General features: G+C 45.2%; 1 protein-coding gene across 5 annotated transcripts in view; it reads right to left on the bottom strand.

The window, feature by feature from the left end:
- The window catches only part of LOC123752204 (serine/threonine-protein phosphatase 6 regulatory ankyrin repeat subunit C-like), a 726197-nt gene that overhangs the window by 712186 nt on the left and 8673 nt on the right, over positions 1-5338 (bottom strand). The gene's annotated exons all lie outside the window — the stretch shown is intronic.

Here is a 5338-nt window from a genome sequence, read left to right as displayed (position 1 = left end):
CAGAACATTCACCAATGAGGAGATTTGAGAAGGGACAGAAAAAGTGAGCCTCAAGGCAATGTACACTAACATAGATGGTATTACAAATAAGGCAATGAACTTGGAGAATGGGAACTAGAGGAAAACCCAGACATATTAGCTATGACAGAAACAAAGCTGATGAAAACAATAACAATGCAGTGTTCCCACAGGACTGTTTATGTTATGAGGAAAGAGAGAGAAGGAAGAGGTGGTGGTGGTGTAGCTCTGCTGGTAAGAAAAGGCTGGGATTTTGAGGAGTTGGTTGTTCAGGATGTGAAGGTTTCAGTGACTACATAATAGGAACATAACAACTGGAGGGCAAAAAATTATAGTCGTAGTCATATATAATCCACCACCAAATGGCAGATGACCCAGACAGGAATATGATAGAAACAATATGGCCCCCATTAACATAATAGAGAGAGCAGCTTCTGTTGCTAGCAGGAATGGATCTGGACTACTAATCATGGGAGACTTCAATCATGGGAAGATATATTGGGAGAACGGAGACCCGCATGGAGGACCAGAAACATGGAGAGCTAAGCTGCTGGACGTGGCAACAGTAAACTTTCTAAGTCAGCACATCAAGGATCCAACAAGAATGAGAGGAGAGGATGAACCAGCAATGCTTGATCTGATATTTACCCTAAATGAGTGGGATATAAGGGAAGTCAAGGAAGCACCCTTGGGAATGAGTGATCACAGTGTATTGAACTTTGAGTACCTGGTAGAGCTCGGAATTATCCCCCCCAGAAAAGAACTAGGAAACAAAAGGCTGGCATACCGAAAGGGAAATTATGAGGAGATGAGAAGCTTCCTAAGGGAAATACCTTGGGACACAGTCCTCAGAGCTAAGTCTGTACAAGATATGATGGACTATGTCACCCAAAGTGTCAGGAGGCAGTAGGCAGATACATCCCGGCCCAAAGGAAAAATCCGAGAAACAAAGAAGAATCCATAGTATAATAGGGCATGCATGGAAGCAAAGAAACTGAACAAAAGGGCATGGAGAAACTTCCGAATAACAGAACACCAGAAAGCAGAGAGAGATACCAGAGAACCAGGAATGAGTATGTCAGGGTGAGAAGAGAAGCAGAGAAAAGTTATGAAAATGATATAGCAAACAAGGCAAGACCGAACCAAAGCTACTCCACAGTCACATCAGAAGGAAACAACAGTGAATGAACAGGTAGTGAAACTTAGAACAGGCGGGGACAGGTATATAGAGAATGACAAAGAGTGTGTGATGAACTCAACAAGAGGTTCCAAGAGGTCTTCACAACAGAACAAGGTGAGGTCACTGTGCTAGGAAAAGAGACGTAAACCAGGCGGCCTTGGAAGAGTTTGAAATTACGAGAGAGGAGGTCAAGAGACACCTGCTGGATCTGGATGTTAGAAAGGCTGTTGGTCCAGACGGATCTTGCCATAGGTACTGAAAGAGTGTGCAGAGGCACTTTGCTTGCCACTCTCCATAGTGTATAGTAGGTCACTGGAGACAGGAGACCTACCAGAAATATGGAAGACAGTGAATGTGGTCCAATATACAAAAATGGCGACAGGCAAGAGGCACTGAACTACAGGCCAGTGTCCTTGACTTGTATACCATGCAAGGTGACGGAGAAGATCGTGAGAAAAAACCTGTAGCACATCTGGAGAGAAGGGACTTCATGACAAATCGAAAACATGGGTTCAGGGAGGGTAAATCTTGCCTGACAGGCTTAATAAAATTCTATGACCAGGTGACACAGATTAAGCAAGAAAGAGAGGGCTGGGCGGACTGCATTTTCTTTATTGTCGGAAAGCCTTTGACACAGTACCGCATAAGAGGCTGGTACATAAGCTGGAGAGACAGGCTGGTGTAGCTGGTAAGGTGCTCCAGTGGATAAGGGAGTACCTAAGCAATAGGAAGCAGAGAGTTACGGTGAGGGGTGAGACCTCTGATTGGCCTGAATTAGGCAATATTTTTAGATTGGGAGAACGGAGACCCGCATGGAGGACCAGAAACATGGAGAGCTAAGCTGCTGGACGTGGCAACAGTAAACTTTCTAAGTCAGCACATCAAGGATCCAACAAGAATGAGAGGAGAGGATGAACCAGCAATGCTTGATCTGATATTTACCCTAAATGAGTGGGATATAAGGGAGTCAAGAAGGAAGCACCCTTGGGAATGAGTGATCACAGTGTATTGAACTTTGAGTACCTGGTAGAGCTCGGAATTATCCCCCCCAGAAAAGAACTAGGAAACAAAAGGCTGGCATACCGAAAGGGAAATTATGAGGAGATGAGAAGCTTCCTAAGGGAAATACCTTGGACACAGTCCCAGAGCTAAGTCTGTACAAGATATGATGGACTATGTCACCCAAAAGTGTCAGGAGGCAGTAGGCAGATACATCCCGGCCCAAAAGGAAAAATCCGAGAAACAAAAGAAGAATCCATAGTATAATAGGGCATGCATGGAAGCAAGAAACTGAACAAAAGGGCATGGAGAAACTTCCGGAATAACAGAACACCAGAAAGCAGAGAGAGATACCAGAGAACCAGGAATGAGTATGTCAGGGTGAGAAGAGAAGCAGAGAAAGTTATGAAAATGATATAGCAAACAAGGCCAAGACCGAACCAAAGCTACTCCACAGTCACATCAGAAGGAAACAACAGTGAATGAACAGGTAGTGAAACTTAGAACAGGCGGGACAGGTATATGAGAATGACAAAGAGGTGTGGATGAACTCAACAAGAGGTTCCAAGAGGTCTTCACAACAGAACAAGGTGAGGTCACTGTGCTAGGAGAAGAGACGTAAACCAGGCGGCCTTGGAAGAGTTTGAAATTACGAGAGAGGAGGTCAAGAGACACCTGCTGGATCTGGATGTTAGAAAGGCTGTTGGTCCAGACGGGATTCTCGCCATAGGTACTGAAAGAGTGTGCAAGAGGCACTTTGCTTGCCACTCTCCATAGTGTATAGTAGGTCACTGGAGACAGGAGACCTACCAGAAATATGGAAGACAGTGAATGTGGTCCCAATATACAAAAATGGCGACAGGCAAGAGGCACTGAACTACAGGCCAGTGTCCTTGACTTGTATACCATGCAAGGTGACGGAGAAGATCGTGAGAAAAAAACCTGGTAGCACATCTGGAGAGAAGGACTTCATGACAAATCGAAAACATGGGTTCAGGGAGGGTAAATCTTGCCTGACAGGCTTAATAAAATTCTATGACCAGGTGACACAGATTAAGCAAGAAGAGAGGGCTGGGCGGACTGCATTTTCTTTATTGTCGGAAAGCCTTTGACACAGTACCGCATAAGAGGCTGGTACATAAGCTGGAGAGACAGGCTGGTGTAGCTGGTAAGGTGCTCCAGTGGGATAAGGGAGTACCTAAGCAATAGGAAGCAGAGAGTTACGGTGAGGGGTGAGACCTTTGATTGGCGTGAAGTCACCAGTGGAGTCCCACAGGGCTCTGTACTCGGTCCTATCTTATTTCTGATATATGTAAATGATCTCCCGGAGGGTATAGATTCATTTCTCTTAATGTTTGCGGATGATGCCAAAATTATGAGAAGGATTAAGACAGAAGAGGACTGTTTGAGGCTTCAAGAAGACGTAGACAAACTGAAGGAATGGTCGAACAAGTGGTTATTAGAGTTCAACCCAACCAAATGTAATGTAATGAAGATAGGTGTAGGGAGCAGGAGGCCAAATACAAGGCATCATCTGGAGAGGAAATCCCTCAGGAGTCAGAGAAAGAAAAAGACTTGGGAGTTGATATCACGTCAGACCTGTCTCCTGCAAGCACATATCAAGAGGATAACATCAGCGGCATATGCCAGGCTGGCCAACATACGAACGGCATTCAGAAATTTGTGTAAAGAATCATTCAGAACTTTGTATACCAACATATGTCAGGCCAATTCTGGAGTAAGCAGCCCCAGCATGGTGTCCATATCTAGTCAAGGATAAGACTAAACTGGAAAAGGTTCAAAGATTTGCCACCAGACTAGTACCTGAGCTGAGAGGTATGAGCTACGAGGAGAGACTGCGGGAATTGAAACCTCACTTCGCTGGAAGGACAGAAGAGTTAGGGGGACATGATCACTACATTCAAGATTCCCAAGGGAATTGATAGGGTAGATAAAGACAGTCTATTTAACACAAGAGGCACACGCACAAGGAGACACAGGTGGAAACTGAGCGCCCAAATGAGGCCACAGAGATATTAGAAAGAACTTTTTTAGTGTCAGAGTGGTTGACAAATGGAATACATTAGGAAGTGATGTGGTGGAGGCTGACTCCATACACAGTTTCAAGTGTAGATATGATAGAGCCCAATAGGCTCAGGAATCTGTACACCTGTTGATTGACGGTTGAGAGACGGGACCAGAAGAGCCACAGCTCAACCCCGCAAACACAACTAGGTCAGTACAACTAGGTGAGGTACCACACACACACACACAAACACACACACACACACACACACACACACACTCACACACACACACACACACACACACACTCACACACACACACACACACAACACACACACACACACACACACACACACACACACAACACACCATACACACACACAAGGGAAGCAGAGAGACAGTTTGAAAATGACATCGCGAGTAAAGCCAAGACTCAACCAAAGCTGCTCCACAGCCACATCAGGAGGAAAACAGCAGTGAAGGAACAAGTGATGAAGCTACGGAAAGGGGAGAACAGATACACAGAGAATGACAAGGAGGTGTGTGAAGAAATCAACAAGAGATTCCAGGAGGACTTCACAATAGAACAAGGAGAAGCCCCTGCACTAAATGAGGAGGCGGCAAACCAAGCAACCTTGGAGGAATTTGACCTCACCAGTGATGAGGTCAAAAGGTGTCTGCTGGAGCTGGATGTGACAAAGGCTGTTGGGCCTGATAGAATCTCACCATGGATACTAAAGGAAGGTGGCAGAAGCACTAAGTGTGCCACTCTATTATGGTGTATAACAGGTCACTGGAAACAGGAGACTTACCAGAAAGTTGGAAGACAGCTAATGTGGTTCCCAATATACAAAAAGGGTAACAGGCAAGAGGCACTGAATTTCAGGCCAGTTTCCTTAACTTGTATACCATGCAAGGTGATGGAGAAGATCGTGAGGAAAAGGCTCGTAGAGCATCTGGAGGGAAATAACTTTGTAACGCACCACCAACATGGGTTCAGAGATGGTAAATCATGCCTCACAGGTTTAATAGAATTTTATGACCAGGCAACGAAACTTAGGCAGGAAAAGAGAAGGGTGGGCCGACTGCATTTTCCTGAATTGCCAAAAAAGCCT

The sequence above is a fragment of the Procambarus clarkii genome, chromosome 5, assembly GCF_040958095.1.
Source record: "Procambarus clarkii isolate CNS0578487 chromosome 5, FALCON_Pclarkii_2.0, whole genome shotgun sequence".
Taxonomy (NCBI): domain Eukaryota; kingdom Metazoa; phylum Arthropoda; class Malacostraca; order Decapoda; family Cambaridae; genus Procambarus; species Procambarus clarkii.
The sequence above is the reverse complement of the archived record's forward strand: the minus strand, read 5'-3'. Positions and strand labels throughout refer to the sequence as shown.